At 36.0% G+C, this 20,883-nt stretch overlaps 1 protein-coding gene across 7 annotated transcripts in view; it reads right to left on the minus strand.

Moving 5' to 3' along the window:
• LOC134210810 (protein tramtrack, alpha isoform) overlaps window positions 1-20,883 on the minus strand; it is a 149,652-nt gene that overhangs the window by 126,360 nt on the left and 2,409 nt on the right. For 5 of the 7 annotated variants that reach the window (XM_062687109.1, XM_062687106.1, XM_062687105.1 and 2 more), the window contains exon 2: window positions 10,413-11,093. The exons of the other annotated variants lie outside the window; for them this stretch is intronic. The gene's annotated coding sequence lies outside the window, so the exon portion shown is untranslated. The remainder of the gene's footprint in view (window positions 1-10,412; window positions 11,094-20,883) is intronic. 7 annotated transcript variants of the gene reach the window in all.

The raw sequence follows: 20,883 nt of genomic DNA on the forward strand, positions 1-20,883 counted from the left end.
AGTGCTGAACCGTTCCCCTATAATTTGTCCGAAAAAAACATTAGGCCGACATCCATCTAACCGAAAATGTAATTTGGCTAAAATGGAAATACCGTCAAAAATGTCGTTCGACCAAACTGGTCATTTGGCCTCATACGTCATTTGCCCGAAAGTGTCCTTCTCTTGAACTGAATCGATTTGTCGAAAAAAAAACATTTCGGTCGAATGAGTCATTTGGCGAAAATGGTCGTAACTAGGTCTCCAGTTAGCCTTGCGAGCAAAGGCGTAGGATTACCAATCCGGAGATGGCGAGTTCGCAGGCCAAGTTCCGGTTAGAATGTAGAGCCATTGAAGAATAAGATTGTCGTTTGGAAGAAAAGGTCTTTTCATCGAAAATGTCATTTGGCTAAATGGTTAGACATTTTTAGTCATACAGGTAATCTTCGATATAACGTACCCCCGATATAAAGTCCACTCGATATAACGTCACTCGATATAGCGTACATTTTTCTCCGTTATAACGTACGCTTTGAAAAATAATTTTAATTTGGGTAGTTATTACAAAATAATTTACTAAATTGTTATGATCATTCATGTAGGGATGGCATTGTTGTATGGAGTCTAATTTTATCTGCTAGAGGCATTAATTACTGTTTTCCCCACTTTGCACTATCCTCAGAATTCTCCCGAGGTATTGGATGATATTGAGTTAATGAGGTTTTAGGCATATTCTATGAACAAATGTCTAGCTGATATTAGTCAGAATTGATGACGGGTTGTTTTCAGGTCTAAGTCAGCTTATGTTGAGTAAAGTAATGATATTGTAGATCCAGGCTTGAAATGTGTAACAGATTATTTTAAATTTAATCCTAGAGGAAATTCCTGGAGGAGCTCCCAAAATAATTTCTGGCGAATTTTGTAGAGGAATTCCAGTAGGAAATTCTAAAAGAGTTTCAAAAGGAATCTCCAATTTAATTCTTTAAAAAAATCTGATTGAATTCATGAAGGGATTAAAAAAACTGAATAAATTTTCGAAACGAATTCGTAAAGTAATTTCTGGAAGAATATTTCAAAAAATATCCAATGGTATTTTTGAAGGATTTTTTCTAAAAGAATCTCCGAAGGAGTTTCCTGAATATATTTTCAAGCCTAAAGGTATTAAGAAAAGAACTCGAAATAGAATTTGCGAAGAAATTCCTAGAGAATTCCTTCTGGAATTGTTCCATCTGGAATTTCTCCTGGATTTCCTTCAAAAATAGCCCCAGGTAGTTGTTCTTTCGGAAAATGTACCAGTAATTTATTCTCAAATGGCTCCAAAAATTCCTTTGAAAATTACCAAACGAATGTCTTCGGCAATTCCCGGAGGGATTTCTTCAAAACATCATCCAGAAATGAATCCAGTAATTCGTTCGAAAATTCTTCCAGGAATTCCTTCGGAATTTCCCTTAGCCATTAGGTCAATACTTTCACGTCGAATTCTTCATTTCAAGAAAATCCTAAGACCTCCGGAAATTCCTGCAAGAATTCCTTCGGAAACTCCTTGAGCAACACTTTTAAAAATTATCCCAGGAATTTCTCAAACAATTCTAGAATAAAAGAAACTACTGGGGAATTTATAAACGAATTTGTAAGTTTTGGTTATGTTATGTGATGAGTGTTTCCGAGAAATTCTTGAAAATGTAGTCTAATGCGTTAATTGTTTGTGAATGGCAGGTAAAACTCGTCTCGTAGTTTTTCCCAGTACTTTAGCAACTGCAGTAGAGCAGGGCATGATTAGCCTCCACCACCCTATAAGACCGCATCTAACCACTCACCATAGTCCTCCAACCCAACACCAGAGAGCCAGAAGTACCTTCGTTAAGTAGCCATTAAGGGGTGGCGTAATTGGGTCGATACTATGAGACGAGGTCAATGACCTGAAAAGGAGGTCATAACCCTGGGATGCGGTCACTATTCCAAAGTATTTTGAAGCGAACGGATGTTACAAAGTTACAAAGTTACCAAAGTTGAAGAGCAGATAAAAAGTATGTGGCACAAGAGAAGGCGTTGAGGACAACCCTACTGTCTTTGCGTTGAAAACCCCAGCAAGAACCGCCGTAATTCCCTGGTTCCGTAGTCGGCCTAATCCGGCATTGTTTCCGCTGATAGTCGATCGCCCTTCTTAGAGTTGCAACGAAGCAAGAAGCGAGGAAGATCTCCAAGCCACCCCGGCGATACCACCGGTAAGCCCGCACAGCCACAGAAGGAAGGAAGGAAGAAGAGGAAGCAAAGGATGGTCAAATGGTGTGAGGAAGGCCAGGGCTCTAAAGACAGGTTAACTAGCTGGGATTTCTTTGAAAAATCCTCCGGAAACAACTTCGGAAATAAATCTAAAAATCATTTTCAAATTCCTCCTCAATGTTTCTTCGAAAATAATGAATTTTAAGAATTACTTCAGAATCTACTTCATGAGTTCCTTCGGAGATCAATACTTCTTCCTGGAAATCTAGAAAGATCTACGGAAAATATTTTGGTAATTCTTTCGAATATTCCTTCAAAAATTCCTGTGGGGATTCGTTCTGGAATTACTTTACAAATTCCTTCGGAAAATTATTAAGGTTTTGAAAATTCGCTCATTTTCGCACAAATTCCTTCGGAAAATTATTAAGGTTTTGAAAATTCGCTCATTTTTAGGAACTCGTTTAAGAGTTCCTTCAGGAATCCACCGGGAATCCCTACACACTCAGATTTTATTTCGTCGTTCGGTAATATTTTTACCGAATTCAATCGGTAACCACATATTTTTTACAAGATTTCGGTAAAAGTTATAATTTTACAGTTTTTCCGTAAATCTTTTACCGAACGTACAGTATTTTGTGAAATTTCTTGACGGAAGCTGTCAAAAAATTACCGAACATACGGTAAATTAATCCTCGTACCGAAGTCGGTAATCGAATGCCGAAGAAAACTGTAATCGGCTAATTAAATTACTGAAATACTGTCGCAAATTGTAAACAAACCCGTTTTCAACAGCATATGGCATAAAATTCATCTAAAAATGTGTATATCTTCAAAGCTACATGAAAATGTGTTTTTAAAAATGTAAATCAATTTTTTGCACATACACCGCTTAGCAGAAAATGTACTTTAAAAAGTTTTTTCGAACAACTAAATAGTTTAAAACGTGCGTCTGCTTGTACTTTTTCATCACTGATTTCAAAATTAAGCATGTCGCTTAAATATTCTGATTTTCGTTAAGAAAAACATTTTACGTTGTTTTTCTGCAGCAAATCTCGGGTACTTATTCAAAAGGACGTATGTGATTTTGTAAACAAAGATTCAAACGTCGTTTTGTTCAATCTGATGGCACTCCCACACAAACCAACACCACAGACAGGTAGGGGAAGCCTTCGACTACCTGTTGGTGGTGTTGGTTTGCGTAGAATGCCATCAGATGGACAAATCGACGTTTGAATCTTGTTAAAAATCACATACGTCCTTTTGAATAAGTACCCGAGAAATGTTGTTACGTCGTGTTGTAAGTGTTGCAATTTTTTGTCGCATGTGCGTGAAACATTTCAACTTGACGCAACATTTCGACGTATCAACAATGCAGCGTACGGAGCAGCGTAACATTTCGACGAAAGTAGCATGACCTCGGTCATACTGACGTATCAAAACGACGTATGTGATTTATCTGTTGCAGAACGTTGTAACATATATTTTTATCAAAATAACTGAAATGTTCACACGCAGTGCAGATTTCAGGGTCACTGACGTTGAACCTTTTCATAATGTATCGTTGAGGTGTATTCAATTGCAATAAAAATGATTAGTTTCTAAATAGGAATAAAAATGAAATCTGAAAACTTTCAAGCTCATTTTCTCAGCTTGATCAAAATGTTACATACGCCGATTTGAAAAAGTTCCCGAGATTTGTTGTTCTTATTTTACTTTTTCAGGAAAGCAATTTTTCAGAAGAGATTTATTTGTAACTCTAAGGTAATGTGTAATGTTTATTGTGATTCGCATTGAAAAGTGTTTATGCAAGTTGTAGTTCATTTCTCGCGTGATTTTCGAAAACGTCGTAAGTCCAAAAGAGAGGCTCTCTTTGTTTCTTTCTCTTTCGATTATTACAAAGCTATACTAACATTTACATTGGATTTTCCTGCACCGATCTGATGAAAATAGCATTTTCTAGTGTGCTGAGGTGAAAATATTGCAACAAATTTTAAACAAGCCTAGATATTAGCGAAAGAGAGCGTATTGAAAGAGAGTCTCTCATTTGGACTTACGACGTTTTCAAAAATCACGCGAGATTTATTCTAATTCTTTCAGCTACTGGAGTCCGTTCACAATCTAGTTTGATTGAAACTGGAAAGCCGGTATCAGAGCAGCACTATATCGTCTGCTCGTTCATTACGCTGTCTTGTATAACAACCGCAGTTTCAGGACTTATTGACATCATAATATAATGTTTATGATAATTTTCAAATAAATGAGCATATCTTACGCATTTTTGGCAATACAATTATTTTATTTCAATGGTTAAAATGAATATTGATATTATGCCATTTACAAATCCTACGGTAAATTTTCTGGTGAAAATTACCGTACAGTTCGGTAATTTTTGACAGTTCAGCAATCCTCAACGATTACCGTACGTTCGGTACTAAATTCGTTTACCGAACTGATTACCGTACGTTCAGCTGTTGAGAATTCGGTAAAAAATTACCGTATACTGTAAAATAATCTAAGTGTGTATGGAGATTCTTTCTTTGAATACCTTAAGAAATTTCTTCAGAAATTCCAGTTAGCGTTGAACTTAATTACTAAATTAAAAAAAGACGTCAATAAAAATAAAATAAAAAATCGAGATTTTCTAAAAAGTCCTCCAGAAATTCATTTAGAACTTACTCCAGCAAATCTTTCAGATCTTTCTGCACGAAATTAATTTGGATATTCCTCAGTTTTTTTTCAGAAATTTCTTCTGAAATTCCTCTGGAATTTTCTTCAAAATTTCCAAAATTTCTTAAAACATTTCTGAGGAAATTCCTGTAGAATGTTTTGTGATAATACCAGCGGAAAATCCTTCGGAGAATTCTTTTGATTTTTTAGGCATTCCTTTGGGAAATAGTTTGGAAATGCCGTTTGGAATTTCTTGGCAAATCCCTTTAGGTAATCTTTGACTTTTTCGTTGAAAATTCCATCAAAAATTCCTTCAAACATTCTGTTGAAAATACCTTCAAGGAAGTATTAAAATTTCTGGAAAAATACATCCAACAAAATATCGGATAGAATTCAGGTATTTTGTATGATTTAATTGAAGAAAAGAATTCCTAAAGGAATCTCTGAAAAAATATCAAAGGAATTCCCGATGAAAAGATCATAAACAGGGTGTCTACTCATCTGCGAAAACAAAATTCCCTGATTTTTCCAGGTGTTTTATATTAATTTCCAGGTAAAAACAAACTTGCCATATATAGATTTTAGCAGCGGCATAATCGATTCAAACAAGTAAATTTTGCGAAAAACTATTTAAAAAAATTTGGTTGCCTCACAAAACAATGTTGTAAATTCAATCAAAAATACCTTCAGGAATCGCATAGGAAATTCCTCCAGGATTCCTTTGAAAATTTCTCCATAGATTCCATCGGGTATTCCTCCGGAAATGATTACAGAAATTCCTTCAAAGAGGGAACATTAAGAATTGCTTCATAATTTCCCCTAGAACTTCCTCCAGGATTTCATTTGAAAATTTCTTTGCAAAAACTTCAGAAAACATCTCAAGGAATGATTCCGGAAATCGCTTTAGAGATGCATTTGGCGATTCTTTCACAATTTTTTTTAAATTCCGTCTTTGGAAATTTAATTAAAAATTCTTTCATAAATTTCTATGAATTTTATTTCAACTATTTGAAAAGAAACGCAACCTAAAAAAAGAAGAAATTAAAAAAAGAAGCGCGACCCCCTTTCCAAGGAAGAAATCCTCTTAAGAAATTGTTCCGGACATATATTTGGGAATTTCCTCAGGAATTCCTTCAGAACTTCTTGCGAAAACTCCTTCAGTAAATGTGTTGATGCAACAATATGAGATTGCTGGGTCCATGACGTTAGGCATAAGGATGTTCGGCGTAATACTACCTTTTTTATGTCGTGGGCTGTTTTTAGGCATTTTATGCGTAACATCCTTTATGCCTAACCTCCTTATACCTGACACCGGGTACAACCGAGATTACTATTGTTGCTCTTGTTCGCGTAACCAACAACTAGTTTGTTCTAGTTTGTGACCAACATCTAGATTGTTTAGACCTAGCAGTCAAGATACCGGTACTATAAGTGCCAAACGGTCAATTTATAGTTTATTCAGATAACGCCATTTATGATCATAAATATCATGATAAACAACAACCTGATGCCATCTCCATACATTCAATTCTCTTTCTTCACTTTAACACGATATTTGTTACGAAAAATAATCTAATCGTAATCTGAGCAGGTTATTAAGTTTATTGAAGCATATTTTGGCAGAATAATTTTAATGGTTATAGCGCCACTAGCGTTATGGCTTTACTGTAAAAACCTTCGGAAAATGCTTCGGGTATTCTTTTGAAATTCCTTTGGATTTTTTAGGAACTCATGCAGAAGTATCATGAGGAAAACTTTAGAAAACACCTGGAGGAGTTTTTCCGGATATTTTGCTTTTAAGAATTCTTTGGAAATTCGTCGAGAATACCTTTAGAAACTCCTTTGAAAAATCCATTCGGAATTCCTTCGGCTATTCTTTCAAGAATTCCTTTAGTAAAAATTCTTCACAAATCACTTACACTTTTTTTTTCAAAAATCTCTTTAGGTGATTTCTTTGAAAAATCCTCCGGAATTGGAAACTGATCTCGAAATTCCTTCGGAAGTTCCTCCTGCAATTGCTTTGAAAAATCCTAACTAATTTATTATTTTTTATTATATTCCTAAAGAATTTCCGAGGGAATACTCAAAAGAATTTACAAAGCAATGTCTAATCGATTCCCTGAATAAGCTTCGCTTCGGAAATTTTCAAGGAATTCTTTTGAAGATGGCAAAACGTTTTTTGCGGAACAACGATCCATTAATGTTCACTACATTTTTAATAGATTTGATTGGTATATTTATTCAAATATTTGTAAGGATTTTTTCATCTTTTGATAGAATTTCACTCATGATAACCGGGTATTGAAATTTCCCTGATTATGTCAGGAATTCCCTGATAATTCCAGTTTTTTCCAGGTGAGGAGAAATTCCCTGATAATTCCAGGTTTTCCAGGTTTTTCCAGGTAGTAGACACCCTGATAAAATTCTGTAGAAATTCCATCGGAAATTTCGAATAAAATTGATCAAAATTACAGTGATATCAGATTTTTTTTCAGAATATTGTTGGCGTATATAAGAGATATAACAATATTCAATTTGGCGAGTCACGTGCCCCATCGTGTCCTAGTTTAAATCCACTAAAGATCGAACAAGTTTGTAGGAATTATTCACAAGAAAAGCTGTTTCACACTGCTAGCTGAGCCAGGCTCAATGAGCCTTTTATAAAAAATAATATTCGCCCATAAAGTACATGATAGTACAACATTTAAGTAGTGTAAAATAAGGATGAATACTCATGCTTCGATATAACGTACAATTCGATATAACGTACAAACTTGAAATCGATGTGTACGTTATATCGAAGTTTACCCGTACTACCCATTCAGATAATGACATTTGCGACCGTATGCCCATTTCGGGCAAACGAAATTTTCAACTAAATTACCAGTTTTTCCGTGGTCCCTTTCGACCAAACGTTAAATTCGGCTACATCAATTTCAGCTAACGACCAAGTGGCATTTGGTCATATGGCTGGCCGACGAATGACTCGGCCAAAGAACCCTTCCCCTTTTTAAACAATTTTCTATGGACAATACAAAAAAAAAATCCGTTTCCGTAGAAATCCTTAATCCTTAAAAATTGCGAAAGATTTTTCGTTAGTGTGTTTAAATTTCATGTAAAAATTATGGGAAATTTTAGTGGAAATTCCGGAAAATTTCCGCGTAATTTCCCATAGAAATTTAAACAAAGAATCTGTGCGTATTCCGAATTTCCTATGGAAATTACGATAAATATCCTGTGAAAATTCCGAAGAATTTCTTCTGAAACTTTCGAAGAGTTTCCCACAGGTGTTCGTCGGAATTTTCTGTGGGAATTTCAAAGAATACTCAATGGGAAATCCGAAGAACTTCCCGCGGAAAGATGGTCCACGAGGGCAAAGATTTTTTTAATGTTTGAGCTGTAGGTTTAAATGAACTTAATTAAGGATTTGAAATAGATAAATTAATAGCCAAATAGATAGAAAAATAGTAATTTAATGTTTGTTTAATTTGCTTTGTCCTTTTTTGTCTCTTTATCTATCTACATAAATAAATTTAAGTTGAGATTTCCATTGTCACGATTTAACTTACAAAAGGATTTTCAAGATTTTATAATACAGCAACAGTTCGCTAACTGGGCGCTTTTTAACTAGACTAATCCACCTAGCGTAGATGATGCCTTTCTCGTGCATCATAAAATGTATTGAAAGAAATTTTATTACAAAGGCCAAAGAAGCACTTTAGGGGAATAGATTGCATGCTTTGTATCATTTTGCATGTCTATGTATTAATTATTAATACGCATTGCCATCATTACTGAAGACAAAATTGTTTTTCGATTTTGATTTTCCTTTTCCAAGGGGGAAAAACAATGATTTTTCAATAATTCCGGAAAGCAAAGTCCGATCGGGCCATTTTTTAATAGCAAACAATGGGACCGCATTCCCCGTCGAGTGCAACTTGTGGGTAATGCTTAATTCCAAAAAGTGTGTCTACAAAATTTGTACACATACACACACAAACAGACATCACCTCGGTTCGTCGAACTGAGTCGATCGGTATGTATACACCTAATATATTTTTACAGGGTTGGTATTCTTTAATTTCAAGGTTAACTTGATCTTTCACAGCTTTCTAAATACAGTGTTGACCCGATTTTGTCACTCCCCGATTTTATCACGTCCCGATTCTATCACGTTTTCCACCCGATTTTGTCACCCCAAAATTGTCATTCTTTTTATTTTCGTAAATACAGTCGCCTCTCCACATCTCGATATTGAAGGGACCATCGAGATAGGGAGAGATCGAGGAATGGAAGGAGAATAGAAATGGGTACTAGATCCAAAAAAGCTCGTTGCCATGAAAAACGACAACAAAACAATTGTCATTTCCTGTTGTTGATGTGATTGTTATTGTCCAAAGATGGTCTAGTAGCCTAAAAATTTGAACATATCGACATAGGGAGAGTAAATCCTGGACAAAATATGTTCAGAACACATCGAGATATAGAGATATCGAGATAGGGAGGTTATCGAGATGTAGAGAGCCCAAATGTATGTAGATTGAAGGGACTGAGGAAACCATCGACATAGGGAGAAATATCGAGATATAGAACATCGAGATGTAGAGAGTCCGTAATACCACAAACATTGATTTTCTTGAAATAATTTTCACCACCTTCAGTTTATTACGAACGACTTCTGAGTATCTGGGAAACATTTTGTAAGCAATTTCGACAAGAACTAACGGGTTTACGCATTTGGCTTTTCCAAGGCATAAAATGATTCATTTTTGTGGAATGAATTAAAAATTGGAAATATTTTTTTCCAATTTTGTCACATACCCTGTTTTCTCACCTCAAAATTTACCAGGGGGTGAGAAAATCGGGATATTACTGTACCACCTGAATTTTCTTTGATTTCTTTTGTATTTTTTTTTTTCATGGGGTTAACTCATAGTTTCATTAACGTTAAAGGTTTTAATCGACTTAAACCCACCCATGTAAAAAAAAGAACTGGGTGTATAACACTATGGGTCTTCGGGCCTTCTATCAAAAGTTGTTTTTTAGAGTAATCCTATAGCCTTTCGGTAAAACTTTGTTGTACGAGAAATGTTTTGAGGTAGTTAGACAATCCTCTATATACCTAAATAAAGAAAAAAAAATCCCTAAGGCACAATACGACCATAGTAAATCCATCTAAAGTAAGGTACTGCAAAAATGTTTACATTTTAAAACAAAAATGAAACCCCGATCTGCAAGTACACTTAAATATTTCAATATTGCTTTTTCGTGATTTAAGTAATTTCAAAAGTTTAATAACAAAATGTATCACTGCATATTTCACCAATCAATATAGAAAACAGAATCATTCTAATCAATAATAAATGTGAAAGCAGATACCCATTCAAATCTCTCGAAAAAGGACCGGCGCTTTCATTCAAGCGCACCTTGCCTGTCGTTCTCTTTCAATCATTCACACCCTTCGCTTCGTTTCGGCGACTACTAGCCGTATTCATCAATTAAACACCACGAAAGAAATAAAAAAAAAGTATCGAAAGATTTATTACCTACGGAACTTGCAGAAGCTCGAACGCAGCGTACGTCATCAGCGCCGGAACCGAAATACAAAAAGAAAATTAAATCCTTCCTCTCCCGTTGCTTTGTTCCTTCCGCGAGCCGCCCAGGATGGTCAACAAGAAACGAAACCCTTTGCCTCTCGCCACGTCCGCGTGTTCACTGCTGCTCCTGAGCTGATATCGCTGCGCGGTTTCAAGAGTCAATTAGCTGTTGTTCGCGGAGACTACAGTTCCAACTCCGGAAGATGGATGGACGAATCGCGATGACGGCTCCGGGATTGTGTGGCTGATTCGCCAAATAACTACGGAAAAAACAGCACTTCCACTAACACTCGCGCGTGTGGCCCGTTTGACAAAACGTACACACAACACCCAAACAGAACAGGACCGACGTCAGCTCACAGTGCGAAGGGCAAACGGGACCACTTTTTCGATTGATGAACGATGGATCGCTGCTCTTCTTCCTCTTCTTGTTCTTCTCTTCTCCTCGCGCAGCACACTGCTCTCTTTTGCTCCGGGCGAGCTCGGTGTAAAAATTCGGTAAAAGACGAACAACACACTGTACACACTATCTTCACACAATGGTGGTGTGCCGCTGCTGGCTGCTGCTGCCCTCTTCTGCTGGCTGGATGGAGCACCCTTTGGCCACTATTTTTCAGCTCGTTCGCTCGCCTGAAGAGGAAAACGAAAACACCAACACCGTCAAGCACAAGCGCGAATGGTAGGTATGCAGTTTTTTTTTTGTTGAATGAAACGCGAAGAATGCCACGCACAGTGGGACGGATTTTAATTCGATGGTGCAAAGGGGTTTGGTTTTGCTTGTAGGTGACGACCATGGGTTGATCAACGGTGCATCTGTTTAAAGCTATTTCTTTAAACAGTGGCATACTATATTAACTCTTTCATCCTCATATTATGCCAATTAAATTGCTTGTAGGGTAAGTGATCCCATTCCCATAGTTAGATAGTAACCACTTGTACCCATAGTTCATTCATAGCGAATAATTGCTCAAGATACCTAAACTGAGAAAATTCTTCATATTGAATGAATATATTTGTCGCAAACATATTTTATTTTTTTACAATTTGGGGATACACATATGTTTAATATGAATCCACACATAAATTCAATAACTGCATATTAGAGACCAAACGTAAAACTCTTTTAATTATAAATTTTGATTGTACTTCGCGTTAAAAATAATTATGATTCAACATCATAAGTTTAATTAATAGATTTTTGCCAGTAAAAATGTTAGGATTTATTGCAGTGTAGTACTCAAAGCGCACGCAGTCTAAATTTGTATGTTTTGAAGCAACAATTCCATGCAAAAATACATCATACAGCGTCGACCCGATTTTGTCACTCCCCGATTATAGTTACCCCCGACTTTATCACGTTTCCGGTCAGATTTTATCACGTCCCGATTTTGTCACCCCAAAATAATTGAAAATTTGAGTCGTTCATTTTATTTTTGTAAATAATACTTCAAACAACAATGATTTTCATGAAATAACTCATCGTCTGTGGCTTATTATAAGGTACACCGGGGCAAGTTGAAAGGGTTTTTTTCAAAGTTGAAATTCGAAGTGCTGTAAAAAAATCACCCATTGATATATTTTGAATCCGTTTGCGGTGTTTGCCAGTTCGGGCCAAATATTATACATTAAAAATAAACATCCTTAACAAACTTTTTTATAAATATTTTTTATATTTTAATGTTTTTTATATGCATCGTTTCAGCTTGTCCCGCGAATCGGGGCAAGTTGAAACACTGCGTTATATTCAGACGTAAGCTAATTTTTCCGTATTAATAACAAAATGTATGTACTCAGTGAGACTCAAAAAGCACGAGGTTGTAAAGGGGACTATAATACTGCCAGCATTCGCATAAGAGTCCCATGTAAGTTTTTGACGATATTGATTTTCTTTAAGAAATCAGCTTAAAATTGTTTCCTGTTTAAGAAAAACTGATAGAATAGTAGGCTTTGTTCTAGAAATTTGAAAACAAATCCCACTTTTGTTGTCCTATTTTGATATTTACTCGCATAAAAATCAGATTCCAGATTTTGATAGATACTCTTTTACACAAAAAATAAACTTAAGTATGGTTCATTTAATTTTCTCACAGCAATAAATACGAATAAAGAATATTATGTAAATTTTTTGAAATGATACCAATTTTTTTTTCGATTTATTAAATTTTTTTGTATTTCTCCATGTAAAACAAGTTTGATAAATTCAACGGCATATTACTCAAGTCGGCGAAAGTGACATGGGACTCTTTTGCGAATAAGGGCAGTGTACAACAAAGTCACAAGCGTATTTTCAGAGACCAAATTCTGGAGAACGCACTACGCTGAAAATTTATCAAATTGATTTTCTCCTACTGGTGACCACTCGGATTACTATTCAGGATGCTTCATTATTTTGTTCACTTGTATATTGCGCAGTTGATTAATTAGGTTGTGGCTTCTTCATAAATGCACATTAATTCCAGCTATCATATCTTTCATAAACTTTTCGATTGGAGAAATAGGCAGCTGGGGAAGTGAAAGGTGGAGTTAACGAAATGTTTACATACTCTATGTTTTATTTTCTGAGAGTCAGTGCTCAGAAGATTAAGAATCTCAAAACTGCAGTTTAAACATGACCCCTTTTCATTCTAGTGGAGATTGTAGGAAGGTTGCATTCATGACAGAATGGGCGGAAATTAATTAAATTTATGTTCAGAGGTTTGTATGTTTTTACGAATGTATGTTTTCGAATGTATTTACGGACCATGTTGAATTTTGGAAAAAAAAATACTTTTAATTGCGAGGGTGACGTTTTGAATCGTTGTTTCAACTTGCCCCGCACCACGCATTTCTATTTGCCCCGATGAGTTGAACATGCAGAGCAATATCAATCAACCAAAATACAAAAATTAAAACGGGTCTTTCATTGATTTTTCATAATCATTATGCTTATTCAACATTGAATGATTACCTCCCGTGAAAATTTGATGAAAAAACTCTTCCAAACATCGTTTTGAGACCTGTTTCATTGGCACGTCAAATAGTTATTTTGGATTTTGCAAAGGGCGAAAAATAAACAATGGCAGGGATTGCTTTTGAAAGCTGCAATCTTTCGGGAATGTCAGTCAGAAGATGCGTTAAGGCGAGTAGTTTGTTGTAAAAAATTATCAGACATTCGGTCATTTCCTTTCTGAATTACAGTTTCTGTTTCAACTTACCCCGCATTTCAACTTGCCCCGGTGTACCTTAAATAATTTTTGAGTACTTATCAAGGATTTTTTTAACCTTCTGGACAAGAAATAACGAGTACCGTACATGCTTTTTACTTTTCCAAGGCCCCATCACCCCAAAATTCACCAAGGGGGTGATAAAATCGGGATATTACTGTATATACTTCAGAGAGAGGTTCTGTGAAGTTGGCTGTGGTGACTGCTGTCTTCCATGACGTGACAATTGAGCGGACAAACTGGATGACATAGACTGACGATCCGGATTTTCACGCAGCATAAATTTTTGAATAACGAGTTTAAAAACTGTTCCAAAACTGATTTGAGAGTTTGTAGAGAACGGACGTAAAACAAAAAAAAAACAATATTCTTCGATCACTTAGAAAGTTCAACATGTCCGTCTGGTCTGTCCGTCAAAGTCGTTAGTCTATTAACGTCGTCTAGTCCGTCAAGCTCTGATGTTCTGATGTTCAAAGTCCGGATCCGTCACACCAAGTCCTTCCAGTCCGTCTAGTCCGTCTAGTCCATTAGTCCATCAAACTCGTTATTCAAGAATTTATTCTGCGTGAAAATCCAGATCGTCAGTCTGAGTCGTCCAGTCATGGAAGCCAGCGGTCACCACATTGGCATTTACCTGCGGCTAACTGCTTTCTTCCTCTATGTCTTTAGAACATAGTATACTTTGTTAATTTTGTTTGTTGCGATATTTATGCATTTCCTATGCATGTTGCGCCGTATTTCACAATAGCTTCAGCTTCGAAACGTAAACATTTTTCGTTTGGCCGATCAGTTTTTTTTTCATTCGTCTGTTAATCTTTTGCGTTATTAACCGTAAGTATAAAATATAACACACATCAATTTTTGTGCAATGAGAATTTTTCTTTCCAGTATGTCAGGAAAAAAAAACGTGGATCAAAGAACAAGCAAGGCCAGAATCAGTACCATCACGATAAAAGCATGCATTTTGCAGCAATGCATTTTGAATGTGAAAACCGGCCGACAAACTATTTTCGGTGCGTCGAAATATTTCCGTATTCCTGAATCTACTATAAGGTACAGATAGACTGAGTGATAAATGGGCCAATAAAACTTGAAACGGTCTGTCAACAGTTTTCTCGATTGAAGAGGAAAAACTTGTGGTTGAAAGACAGGCAACTAACCAGTCGTCAAAAAACGTTGTATTCGAAAGTCTAGTCGTTTTATGATGCTACATCCAAAACCAATCCAATCCGAAACAATCGTCCCGGTTGGACAAACTCCTACTCCTGTATTAAACGAATCGAATTTGAACTCAATTTAGGCAGTGAGTGGTTCAATAATTTTCAGAAAATGAACAAATCCATCACCCTACGAACACCAGAAGCAGTGTCTACAGCGAGTGCGCGAGTTTCCAAAACTACATTCCGTGGTTGGAGCGACAAAGAATTTTGCAGTGGCGTTTCCCTAACCTCAATCTATTTGTGCACTGGATTACACACGACGCCACTGGTATTTTGTATTCGTATTTTGAAGAGCAAGGACTTTCAGTAATCTTTCAAGATTTTTCCTTCACCCAAAAACGAAAGCTGTACTGTCGGCTAGAGGAAGTCGTAATGTATACTTTCCACTTCGTATTCACGGCATCAGTCATTTGAACATAACGGTCATGATCAGTTTTGCGGCTGACGGATCAATTATTCCACCTGATGTAATATTACCGAAGAAAAAACTTCCCACGGACTTGTTACGGACAGTTTCCGGCAGATTGGGACGTCGATAGAATTGAATAAAAATGGATGAATGCCGATAATTCTGCATTATATATACATCATGTTATTAATATCTTTTTGTTGAAGAAAGGTGTAACACTTCCTGTCATCTATTTTGTTGATGGACCTTCTTCGCACATGGCAGCCAAAGTGGGAGATTTATGCCTTGATTTGAGGATATTCCTTGTCTTTCTGTATCCGAACACTATAAGAACCACTTAATCTGCTGATATACGAGTTTTCAAACCCTTGAAAAATGCTTGGAAAGCAACTGTATCTGAATGGCATGAAACACATAATGAAGATATCTCGTTTAACAATTGATAAGGGCCAACAATAAAAAGTAAACAAATTCAATTTTAATACCCTTTGATAGCATCCTCTAATAGCTACAAAACGTATAAAAATGTCCCGCATCTTCAATTAAATTACTTAACATGTGTAGGTCCAAACCACTCGTTTTTTCTGTCAGGAATAAGCCTTCTCCAATTTCGGGCCGATAACGTAATTTTTTTCCGAAACGTCATCGGCCGGAGCTCGGAGAGAAAAATTCTCTCTCTCGAAAAGCCTTATTCCATGTTTACGTTTGACAAATGCCATAAACAAAGGGTCTATGAATGACAAGCAAACACAGAGTGACTTATCAAAAAGACCTATCCCGGAGAAAATATGAAAATAGACTTTAACTTGAAACGTGATTCCCACGTGGATGTATCCGTTCCAGTGAATCTTTCTGATTGTGATGACAATCGGTCATCACTTACAGCTGAACAAATACAGAACATCGCAGGTAATTTTTTTTATTTTATTTTATTTTATTTTATTGATGTATAAGGGGGCCGGGGGCCAAGTCACCGATGTGAATTTGAAATTCATATCGTCCATGATACACCAGGGACTAAAGGATAAGGCTTCACAACATCTTTACCCATGGGGGTTTTAAGTTTTGCGGGATATACTGCTAGTATATCACTGCCTTAGGAGTATGGGCAGGTTAGGGATATTTTTATGATGAATATTAAAGCTGTGGAGAGATGTCGGTTATAATATTTGATTATATGTATTAACTTTGATTCCAATTATAAATCACAAAGAGCTTCCCTTATATTTAGGCGGTTAAACAAATGTGTTAGAGGTGTCTGATGTTACTAATTTAAGTTGTCCAGCAAGGTAACCCTTACAAATCCTTACTCCTAAATGATCAGTCTATTCGTCATTACAGTCTGCTGTTAAGGCCTGATCTAAACAGTTCTTATAAAAAGTCTCTTTCAATATTGTTCGGAGTATTCAGTGTGAGTGGTATTGTTTCGAAGTAGTTTTCTCATCAATAGCGTTTAAGTAATGTCCCCATCAAACAAAAGAAGCTTTAAAAGTTTGTTCAAAATCTTAATTTTCAATCGCGAGTCAGTGTTAATACAATTATGTTGATGTGTATATGGTATAGGAATTGCGATACATCTCGTTTAATTTGAATTGCTGACTATATTTCAAACCTTTCATGAAAACGTATTTTGAACTAAAATATCGTATTACAGTTTGATGAATATCAATAATCGTCCAAAGTTTTGAAAATTATCTAGTGAAAGCAGTCGAAAATGAATCGAAAATTTTCAGAAAAATATATTAAGCTCGTTTAGTGGAATGTATTAAACCGTCTAAGACGAATTAAGTACTGTCCATTTAACTCCACCAGTTAATTTTCGTTATCTTTGCAGATACGTATTTCGACCACACAGTTGTGGTCGAAATACGTATCTGCAAAGATAACGAAAATTAACTGGTGGAATTAAATGGACAGTACTTAATTCGTCTTAGACGGTTTATGAATCGAAAAGCCAAAATGGGCCACAGTTCAGAACCGTTCACCAAACAATCTTAAAAAATTTGAGCCTGCTATTTTAACAACTACATATTTTGAAGAACCATGTTCCAAGAAAACGCCTGATACTATCTTTGTGGACTTATGACGGCCTTGCATAGCATCATCATTGTCTCGGAACTAGATTCAGTCAGTAAAGATTTCAAACCATTTCGTGAGCTTCCATTTGATGATGGGCTTAAAAAGACATTGATTGATCCTCCTCACGACCTTAGGTGGTCAAACTATTAGTCATGTAGAGAAAAGGATAGTGGATGAAAGCATCATATGGTCTATTCTCATGTACATAGGTGGCTAAGGTCTCAGTTAAACGTGACTCTATCTCTTGTTTTACCGTCTAGCGCTGATCATGAGTTCATTCCCTATCGGTCATTTACTGTGTTATAAGGTAGTCAACTAATTTTATTTGTCTTTCAGAATACACTTAGTCACGTCTCCTATGTCCTTCAAACTTTCTTTACATTGGAGTATGTATTGCTTTTTCCTAACCCGAAAAAATGAAGAGCGAAACAGGTTTGTTTATATGTTGATCAATGCAGTGAAAGTAAGAGTAATATAACAAAGATTACTTGAGAAGAAATAACGGATACAATCACCATATATAATGCAAAATTAGTAAATCTACAGTATCTACTTTCACTACTTACTGTATACTGAACTATGAACTACAATTGGTGCAATGGATGATCGTTTGCTTCCCAGTCTTTTGTGTTAGTATTTTGTTAGTAGACTGGTACTAGACCCTGCCGGAACCTCCGCAGCATATACTCAAGAAGATGTTGTTATATCATACCGCATGCGACACCTTCTCTAAGTATTTGCATGGAGGTATGATATATCAAGTGTTTAATTATTTTCTATATATTGGCAAAAAATACTCGACGCGTTTTTGTTAAATTGAAATGTTACCGGGCTTAAAGTACGTACTTCAGTACTGCTTAATAGTGTAACCATACTCGGATGCAATTAAATTCATCTTGTTTTCGTCTAACGGTAATGTGTTGAGTACTAATAATACTAGCAATGTGTACTATAAAAGAACAAATTATTTCACAATTTTAACAATATGCAGACACTTGACTTATCAACGTTGACCCCATCATCCGTGGACAGGGAAATACAGAACATCGCAGGTAATTAGTTCAAAATTAGATTATAAATTATACTTCACCATTGTTTTTCAATCGACTTTAGAACACGCCTATCGTAACTGTCGATTGTTCAAGCAACTTTAGAATGGTCGAAATTATTACAGTCACACCTCCATGAGTCGATATTGAAGGGACCGTCGACTCATGGAAATATCGAAATGTGGAATAGGAAATCTTTTGAAAGTTGATTGAAGGGATCATCACAGTAAACCTGAAAATATTGTTTAATATGGCATAATTTGCTTCCATGAGTCGATATCGAGTTATAGAACATCGACTCATGGACGTTTGAATGTAATTCTTCAACTAATTTCAACAATACAGACTTCATTCGATTTTAGCAACACGTTCGGAACGTTTTTGCTGCCAAAATCGAATGGTTTTTGTTTTCTCATGAATCTTCACATTTTTTCACTTATTGTGGCACTAGACACACTGTGACACTTTTTTACGTGGATTTTGAAATCTAAGCATTTTTCCTGAAAAAAATGTATGAGACAATTTTAGACAGTTGATTTTGAAAACGTCGTAAGTCCAAATGAGGGACTCTCTTTGTCTACATTCTCTTTTGATTATTACGAAGCCATACTAACGTTTACATCGGATTTTTTCACAGAGATCTAAAGAAAGTAGCTATGTTTAGCGTACTGAGATGGAAATATTGCAATAAATGCAGAACAAGCTTCGATATTAGTGAAAGAGAGCGCAATGAAAGAAAGTCTTTCATTTAGACATACGACGTTTTCAAAAATCAAGCTAGAATTAAAAAAGAAAGTGTGTTGTCAGAATCGAAGAAGACAAGCAAGGAAAAAACGCAAAAGAACAAAAAAAGCTGAATTGTAGAATACGAAGCTATTGTAAAATTTGTGGCTGAATCTAATAGAACAGCGGTTCTCAACCTGGGATACATATACCCCCGGGGGTACCTTCGCTGGCCCTAGGGGGTACCTCGGATAAAATGCGTAAAGGCGGAGCGGATTTATTAATCCAAGTTTATTGATAAAGTGTATGTTTCTAATTTCAAAACATTGCCTTGCACATAATATGCATGACTATCAGTAAATCGAAGCCTATTGAATCCTACCTTCCAAAACTCGCTCAGTGTATGGAGGACTATGGACAACAGGTCAAAAGCAAAAACCGTCGAATGAACAAATTAAAAAAATTTCAATGCAATCTACCTGATCGAAACAAAATGTTGAATAATATGTTAAGAATATGCTTCCGAACTATAATCTTGGGTATAAAGATCCGGAAGCCATCATTTGAGAGGCATAAAGTTTTTTTTTAGAAGAGCTCAGTTGCTTCTTTGGATGAGGATTGGAAGCATCCTTCTGTGCTTCTCGAAACCTCTTTCCAAGCAGTTCGGAAGCCTGCTTCCAAGAGGCTCGGATACCTCTTTCTAGAAGCTCGGAGGACCTCTTTTAGAATATTCGGAAGCCTCCTTTCAAGAGTTTTGGAAGCCTCCTTTCAAGAGACTGAATCTTTCTTTTGAGAGACTCACACTTATCTTAAAGTTGCCCAATTTACGTTAAAATAAAAGTTAAATTGTTTTCAGTGAAAGTTAAATTTCAAGGTTAAAAGTTTTATTCGTTTTTTTTAGTGTAGATTTAAAAGTACAACTTTTTGATTAGAAAACTGTTGAATTGTCAATCCTCCCAGTATCTTTTGAATTCGACGACAAACAACAACAATATAAGTTGTCAACTCATTTTTATTTTTATCTTATTCGTACGCACGAGTTTGAAGAAAATTTGTTTTATCTGCGAAGTGCTTGCAGTAAGAATCCTGACTGCAAGATATCCGGCTCCTAAATCCCGTTGGCTGTTGGTAAGTACAAATGCTATATAGGTCGGAGTGCTCACCTAAGATTTTCCATACCACAGCCGTAGATTTTCTACAGACAATAATAAATTAATTAAATTACAGAAACAAAATTTTGTGCGGCGTTGCGATGAGGAAAAGTAACGCCCACTCTACGGCCATGGCGGAAACAACCAAAAAAACACCAAGGAGAGATCAGGTGAAAAAAAGTTATTGATATGCATGTTAAATGTTACATAAAAATGCTTATGTTTACAGGGTTCTTATCTAAATCTAGGAAAAAGATAATCTAAATGAATCATTTGTTTGAGAAACTGCATAAGTCCATTTTACACTATTTCGAGAAAACAACAAAAAAATGTTTTTGAGCAAATTTGCACCGAATCTTTCGATTTCTTCGATACAGATCAATAGTTTTTGGCAAAACTCAACACCCTGGGGCACTTTCAGTGCAAAAAATGTTAGCATTACTCCACAATTGCTCTTCAAAGTACGTGGACATATGTAGTTTCTCAAACAAAGGGGCCGTACACTAATTACGTAAGCAAATTTTCTGGGTTTTTCAACACTCCCTCCCCCCATGTAAGATTTTCCCATACAAATATTTTTTTATTT

This window comes from Armigeres subalbatus, chromosome 2, assembly GCF_024139115.2.
Source record: "Armigeres subalbatus isolate Guangzhou_Male chromosome 2, GZ_Asu_2, whole genome shotgun sequence".
Taxonomy (NCBI): Eukaryota; Metazoa; Arthropoda; class Insecta; order Diptera; family Culicidae; genus Armigeres; species Armigeres subalbatus.